The sequence below is a fragment of the Alligator sinensis genome, unplaced genomic scaffold, assembly GCF_000455745.1.
Source record: "Alligator sinensis unplaced genomic scaffold, ASM45574v1 scaffold611_2, whole genome shotgun sequence".
In the NCBI taxonomy this organism is placed as follows: domain Eukaryota; kingdom Metazoa; phylum Chordata; order Crocodylia; family Alligatoridae; genus Alligator; species Alligator sinensis.
In genome coordinates this window covers 3,543,686-3,552,188 of record NW_005841869.1, presented here as the reverse complement: position 1 = coordinate 3,552,188, position 8,503 = coordinate 3,543,686, and positions in this window count along the sequence as shown.

Sequence of the window (8,503 nt, the reverse complement as noted above, 5' to 3'; positions counted from 1 at the left end):
GGGAAAGAGGAGCAGTGTTTACCTGGCGTTTACAGGAAGAGTTACGGGACTGACGGTGATGGATGCCCTCGCAGACAGGACTGTTTGGGCTGAAGCAGGACCAGCTGTTATAATATTTTAAATGTCAACAAACGACGACTCGCCTGATGCTGAATTATGAGGGAACTTTCCTGAACCTCGGCCAAGCAGCGCCGAGCCCGTGGGCTGGGGCCGAGCACACGCCACAGGTTGCAGGGGGGAGGTGATAACGCCTGAAAAATAAACTGCAAGGGGGCAAGAGAATTTTTGGCATGCCTGTGAAATCCAGGCTGGTGATTCAGCCCCAAGCCTGGGAGGCCTCCGTGCGTCAGCATGGCCCACAAGTCCCCCCACCGCGCACGCACACGCACACACAGGAAAAGGGGATGCATGAGCCCCCTCCCTCCCCATCACCCCCAGGCAGAACTGCAGCCTCGACCTCGGTTGGGTCGCTGCACACAGCTGCCTTGCATGCAGAGTACCACAGCAGGGAGAGTGCTGGAGACAGGATGTTGCAGGGATCAGAAGAAAACACGTTCTCCAGAAGCAATCACAGGCAGAACCTGCAACCGCTGCTCCCAACCTTGCTGTCAAGACTTGACTGCTTGCCCGGGAGACCCTCCAAGCAGCCCTGGGGTCAGGCGCAGGTGAGGAGCAGCATGTTACCCAAGGATGCTGCCATGCAGACACCCGTTCGTATGGGCATCACCTGCCTGGGCAGAAAGAGAAAGCTGCAGCTGAACCATCTGTTTGCAGGGACTTTACCCCAGCAGGGATGGCCTGGCCTTCGTGCCCTCGCTGCCCCACAGGACACAGCAGTATCTTGGCACTGATCCCTCAGTTGTGCACACAGCTGCTGGCTGGAAAGCTCTTCCTCTGCCTTGATTTTTAGCGGACAAGTTTCCTTTTCAAAGCAACTTCTGGGAGCAGTTTGCTGATTTGTTTATCCCCGAGCACAGACACACAGTTGTGTTAGCCTGAAAGCAAGCAGAAGGCAAGGTAGATGTGCACCCTATAGACTAACTAAATTAGAGAGATGTATAACATGAGCTTTCATGAGCTGGAGCTCACTTCATCAGATGCTGTGAAAAGACATGCACGGAGCAGCATATAAAATGGAGAGAGTGATTTGAATGCGAAGGCAGAAAGGGAGAGGAAGAGGGGAGAGGGGCAGTACTGGGAGAGGCAAACAAGCAAGCAAAAAACCCAACAAGAAAAGGGGTCACACAAGTTAATCCAGGTAATGGGATAAGAATCTAAAGTCCCTATTTAAACCAGATTTAACACCATCCAGTCTGCGGATGATTTCTCATTCTGCAATTTTCCATTCAAGTCCATTTTTAAAGGTTTTCTGCCTAAGAACAGCTGCCCTGAGGTCAGCAATAGAGCGTCCAGGGAGGTTAAGAGTTGTGCCACTGGCCTTTGTGTCTTTCTGGAGTTGATGTTGGATCAGTGTTCATTCATGCTGTCATACAGAGACCACCCCATCTGTGCTATAGCTGATTTAATTAGTCTAACAGTGGTTCTTAACCTTTTTAGACTCAAGACACCCCTGGATAAACTCAAAGCAACCCCTAGAACATGCCAGCTCTTAGTTTTTGCTCATTTTTTTTTACTACAGAAAAATAACAGAGCAATTTTGCTGTTGCAAGCTACTCACCAAGACCATGACTATGAATTCCTACTTGAAATATCTGGGTTTACTTTGTCACATTTTCACATCTAACAATGCTAATATTGCATGACACCCCGCAGCACCCTCAACAGGATCCCAAAGCATCCCAAAGAAACAGCACAATTGCACGCACACGCCAGGTATATAAGCATGGAAATGGGTAGTGGGGTGTCATTCTGCAGCCTGGGTACAGACAATAACAAGGATTGATGGATCAAACATCAGGCTGACCGGGCAGTCTCAAACGTGGCTCACCAGTGCCATCTAGGGCCCAGAGCGCACCAACGACGAGCAAGGACGAGGTCACTGAATCCTTAATGACTTCCCCCAGCCTAGCCCTCTCCCCACAGCAGCCCCGCAGCTAGCAAGCAGGTAGGGAAATAAAGAGAAGGCAGCACACAAAAAGGTGGCTATGTCTCTCCGATGAGGGGACTCGCTGCAGGCAGAGGCTGGAACCTGGACATGCAGGGTCCTTAGGTGAGACTCGTAGCTGTCAAGGCCAGAGCACTTGGGCTTCCTCCCAGCCTAAGGTACACCCTTGGGGGCTCACCAAGCAGTACAAAATACCTATGACAAAGCCCAAGGGTGCCTGCGGGGAAGAACCAGGGGCACCAAAGCCCTCCCAGCATGTCCCCAATGTCCAACCCTTAGGACACTCCAAGTCTTCAGTCCCTCCCTTAGCCTGAGTCTGACTTAAACTCCCTGCGTTAAGTGATCTCTGCATTGGAGGGGACTGCTGGCAAGGGCCCAGCATCGACATCCCTAGCCCTGCCCAAATAAGAGGCAGAGACGCTTCCGGCAGGTGCCCATGGACATGCAGTGGTGCCCCTGAATCCCCTCCTGCGGGCGCCGGACAGGACATGTTACTAAACCCCACCCTAGTGCCATTCCCCCAGGTCATGGCTTTTGTGTCCTGCACCTTCTTCACCCACCCAGTGCCCCTAAGTATGACCCACTGGCCGCCGCCACCACCCCGCATAACACGGCCACCACCTTGTCCCTGTAGCAGCACCCCCCAGGACACAGGCTCCTGGAAAACAGCCCCTGCGGCAGCTCTTCTGACGTCAAAACCTCTGTATCATCAACGACTGGTCACTACTAGAGAAGATCTATGCCAATCCAAGCCTGCCGCTGTACGATGGTCTCTTAAATCCACCTCCTGCACATCTACTATCATGCAACCTGCTGAAGCCCAAATGGCCACACCAGGACTGCATGGCGGAGATCCTCTGGCGTAAGGAATGGAGGTTGGCGTCACCACTAAGCAGATTCCTTATCACAGACCCTACAGTCTGCCCACCTGGCCACAACCTGCCACGCCATCGGTGGGCCTTGGCAAGCTGTGTGCAGCCAGCCTCCACCGCTGGTGTCTCCATGACCATCCAGACTGTAGCTGTGGCAAAACACACACCATGTCGCATACTGTTGATGACTTCCAGCTGACTAAGTTCAGTGGCGGACTACAGGAAGTGCACACGGCCACTGAGGATGCTATCGCATGGACGCACACACTATTAGGAAGGAAAACTACTGTAGTGTCGTCATTTCTACCGACTTTCATAGATTTCATAGACATCAGGGCTGGAAGGGACCTCGGAAGATCATCGAGTCCAGCCCCCCGCCCAAAGGGCAGGAAGTCAGCTGGGGTCATAGGATCCCAGCAAGATAAGCATCCAGTTTCATGCATGCAATCTGCTCCAGCACCAGTTCAGTCTCCTTCCTGGGCCCTGTCATGGCCAGTGTGGTATCACATGCTCAGACAAATCTGCAGAAGCCCAGGGACAGGGCACAGTTAAAGGCATCTTCTGCCAATGCGCAGGACGTCTCTGCCTTCGCACCTGACGCAGCATACAGGTGAGTGTGGCAGTTGGGGCTGATAAGTGAGACCCGTGCACTTGCAAGTGCAATGCACACAATACTTCTCAATGCTTTCCAATGTCCAGCTACCCCAGCAGTCCTAGCTGACCCTACGGATCCCTGCAGCTTAAGCTGGCAGCACAAGGCTGATGGTGACAGTCTGAAAGTCTCAGCCCCATGTGCCTGTGACCATCGGGTCTCTCCTACATCGGGGTCCTTCCAGACATTTCCCTTTGCCTGGAGCCAACCAACAAGCAACTGAGCAGGACCATGTGGGGCACAATAACCACCCAACCCCTGCAGAGAGAGACAGCTGCTGCGCAGGGCCAGACAGGGCTGGCTTCACAGCCATGGGCTTTTGCCGCCTGTTCCAGGACTCCTGCTCTGAGCACCATGAGTCAAAACAGAGGACATGAAGACTTTGGGAGGCTTACTCCAGTCTGCACATAAAGGTCTCTTTGTGCCAGGCCCTGGCCTGCAGGAAGCCAAGAAGGACTTCCAAACACCACATCTTAGATTATCACATTTCTGCTGCACAGTTACTGCCCCCCCACCCCCTCCACCTCTGCAAATGCCATTACAAAAATGGGATCTTAAACCACTATCTATCGCCTCCCCTGCTGGAGCTTCGATTTCAGATACCATCACCCAGTAATAACTGGGCACCGATATCTGCTCCTGAAAAAGCCCCATTCATTGGAAAGCACGCCATTATATCTCCAGTAATTGTAAATATTGCAAAGTGCTCGAGTCAGCAGTCTCGCTGAATTTTGCTTTCAACATCTGCAACCCTATAAATCTCTGTCTCCTTCAGGTGAACTGGAGGCTCCGTGCTCTCCACTCAGGCTCCAATTTACATCTCCCAGCACTGTCGCTCCAAGCCGTCAGACCCCGGAAGGGTCCCTGGCCCTGCAGCCTGAGCAGGTCACTGCCCCATCAAGCAGACATTTGGTACCCTACCTCTAGCACCCACCCCTTGTGCAAGGTCTTCCCCATGTGAGGGAAAAAGCCTGGGGACCCTTTACAGTGCCGCAATCATCCCTGAAGCATTTTGGCAGGATATAACATTGACCGTCCTATTTCTTGGGGCTCTCAGCCATTCTGGGGCTAGTAACATCACAGCAACCCCATGCCACGGGAGAGCAAAGCACCATGAGCTGCCCCAGCAAAGGCACGGCTGCTGCTAATGGGGCCCCCTCCGGCCTGCATGCTGAGCAAAACACTGAGAAGCGGCCGGCTCTGCAAGGCCCTGAGCACGCTCCCAGCAAGAGAAGGAGAGTCCTCCAGTGACGGCTCCAACCCCTTCTTCAGCACCATGGGAAACTTCGGCGCAGTGGCCAGCGAGTGCTCCCACGGTGGGATGGAGTCAGGGCCAGCTATGTGCGGGGGAGGCAGTGTTCTGCGTAACAGCTCTGTGGCCACGGGGGAGATGAGCTTACTCCGTGCCACGGACAGCCCCTGGACCAGCAGTGCTTCGCTTTGTCTCCAAACCCTCCTGTTTACCAGACCTTCGCCGGGCTGCCTCTTTTTTTTTTTTTTTAATTGTTTTCAAAACAGATTTCATGTGGTCCCAAAATGAGACCATGATTGTAAATTAAAGTGTAATTAGCCTTTACGCTTTTATATTCATTAACTCTTCTCTGTTAATGATGCAGAGGCTGGAGCGCAAACCCAGCATTATGAAACCACATCCAGGAAATAAAATAGTGATTTAGATAATGGCCAGAATGTATTGCTACTTACACATAATTAAACAAATGCTCAATTTAAACTTGGAAACATGAATGAATGTTGATTAACCCCAGCCCAATGATTCTGCTCGCGATTTGGTTAAGTGGCTGTGCTGCTAACGGGGGCTGGCACGAGGAAGCAGGCAGGCCGCACCGACATCCGTCAAACCACACCTGCACCGTGCAGGTGCTGCAGTGGGCTCGGCAACGCGGGGCACAGGTGGGGAAGCGGCGTTCCAGCCCGCAGAGGACGGCTCGTGCGCTGCGGGGAGAGGCTGCCCACTCAGACGGGTGTCAGACGAGCCCCGCACACAGGGGGGCAGCTCATCACGAGCGCTCGTCTCCAAAAACCAGCTGCCTTTTGCAGCCGCCATGGTCCCAACGGCCGCTCTCCTGCTACTCCGACGTGCGGGGCTCGCCTCTTGCCAAAGGGCCAGCAGCCAGGGCTGCATTCGGGGGATGTGGCAAGGAACAGGGCAAGGGGCAAACAGTAGCACCTTCCAACAGCCCTCTGGCACCAGCCACTGGCCTCCTTCCAGCCAGCAGTGGAGTCTGGGGTGCAACCACGTAGGAAGCACCTGCAGGCTGGGGGTGTCATGGGGCTGCTCTGGGAAGTGAGAACCAAAGTTCAGCTCCGCTAGTGAAAAAGAGCAAGCGCAGACAAAGAGGCAGGGGAGCCCTGTCGATAGCATCTGGATCCGCTCCTACCCGAGAGGGCGACGTCAGAACCTGGATGCAAGGAGCTGCCAAGAGCCGAACTCTGCCAGTCTGCAGGACAATCCCCCAGCAGCTCCCCCCAAGCTGGACCACACCGCGACCCCCTAAAAGCCCAGCAAGGCCCCTTAATTGAGCACACCGCTTTCATGACGGGTCACGAGATGAAGGACAAGCCTCTGCGGCCTCCAGTGCCAAAGCAAAGAGATGGCACGGCACGGCTCAGTGCATGTCCCTGCAGCGAGAGGGCCCTGCACGACCCCCTGGTGACACCCAGGCCTCTCAGGCACACCTGGCTCAACACCCACCTTCCCCCCGCACAGTGCACCCTGCTTTACACACAGGGGCCCTGGGGATGGCATCAAAGCCCCAGGCCCCTGCCAGCCGGCGAGGGCCGCACCCTGCGGGGGTCGACGCTGCGTGCACAGCCCAGCCAGAGCTTTGTCTCAACGCCCTGCTTTGTGTCATTTTCATCTCTCTTGGCTCCCTCCCACCCAGAAGGATATTAGTTACCATGGAAACAACTATGTCGTTAGGAGGGGAGGAGCTTCATGAAGTCCGCGAGTGCAGCACAAAATATATTGCATGCACACGCGTGCAGGCCGCAAGCGCGCTCATGCCAGGACTGCAAAATGCCGCCTTCCCTGCCATGCCCCACAGGGCTCGAATCAGCTATGTCCCAACACGCTCCTTTGTGCCCTGCTCACCCTGTCCCCACCTGGGACCCCCCACACCGCACAACCCCAGGGGCCGTGGGCTCGCGGGGCCCGAGGCGCCGAGCACTGCCCGGCACGTTGCACGTACTCCTGCTCCACCTGGGGAGCTAGGAAAGAAACCCCCCTCGGTCCCCTCCTCTCCTCCGTGGCAGCGTCCTGCTGACCCGTGCGGGGTACAGGCACAGGCTGTGCAGGCAGACAGGCTGATGGACAGCCCCACGCCCGGGCCCCCGGCCCTGCTCCTCCGTACGGACCACGGTGCTGGCGGGCAATGCCACCAGGCTGCTCAGCAATACGTGGAGCCTGACACACAGCCCGTTTCCAGGGTAGCATTAAGGAGGCCCCTAACGAAGGAGCCGCCGCGATCTGGACGAGGCTTCGGTGCCAAGTGGACCCCCGACAGCTCTCCCCTATCACGCCAGGAGCGGGCTGGATGCCAGGACTAACGCGCCCGGCCGCTGCCAGAGGCTTGCAGAGTTCACTGGCACCGACTGCTTGCACAGCAGCTACGGGGGTCTGGCTGGCGCTCCCCCCGCGAGGCAGCACGGCAGAGCGAGCGAATGTAAGGCTGCGAATAAACTTTGCAGAGAAGGGGCTGGGGGTGAGAACCGCACGAGGGACCCTCCCCGGCATCCAGAGGCCAAACTCTTTGAAAAGCTGGCTTTTTCCCCCAGACCTTTCGGTGCAAAAAGACCCACGCGCTGCACGAGGCTCTGCCCCACGGGGCTGCTGCGTTGCATGCCCCACGTCCCGCACGCCAGTGCCACCCCGCTGCCTCTTGCTCTGGCCCGCTCCCACCCCGCCAGCATCGGGGGCGTCCGCTGGACAGAGCAGTCGTCCGTCCTTCTGGCCCCAGGGACGAGTCTGCTCCCAACGCCCGGGTGGCAAACACATCCTGGGTCCAAAAAAGGGGCGAGAGGCATCCTTGGAGGAGAGGTTGCTGCGGAGCACGGGAGCGGGGGGACCTCCCCAGACCCGAAATGCTGGAGGCTGCAAGCGGGAGCGGGATGGGGGTCGGTCTGCCTCTCGGCGCCCGCAGGAGCCCGGGCACGACGGAGCGAGGGTCCGACCCAGCTCTTCTGCAACCGCACACCGTACCTGCGACAGCAGCTCGCCTTCCCCTCCGCGAGCCCGGCCCGTCTGCTCGGCTCCCGGGGCCACGCTGGCAGCATGTCCACGTCCACGTCCACTCCCACGTGCTGTGGGCAAGCGCAGGCTCTGCCCGGCCTGCCCGGCGCGTGCGGCACCTAGAAGCAAGCGAGAGGCGTGTGACTGCAAAGCCGCGTCCCCCCCGGTCAGCGCTGGGCCTGCCCCGCACCCCCTCGGCCATGCGCTCGCTCCGCGCCGTGCCGCGCCGCCGCCGAGCCGGAGCCGCTCGCTGGCCTCCACGGGAGGGAAACCTGCCCACGGGGAAGCGGAGCCACGCTGGCACAGGGCTGCTCACGGGGGCGCGAGGCACAGCTCGCACATGCACGAGGCACGCGCATGTGCACACATGCGCAAGGCATGGCTAAGCACAGGCATACACGAGGCATGGCTCAGTATATGCACATGTGCACGAGGCACGGCTGAGCATACGCACGAGGCACAGCTAAACACAGCCCTGCACACCTGCACAAAGCATGCGCACGAGGCACATCTAAGCACGCACGTGCACACATACCAGCATGCACGCACAGCTGTGCCACACACCTGCCCGGCCCCTTGCTCCCCGCGTGTGCAAGCGCCGCACAGGGCGCGCGGCCCCTCACGGCGGGGGGGGCCGGGGGAAAGCCCCGGGGGGGCGCGCGCCA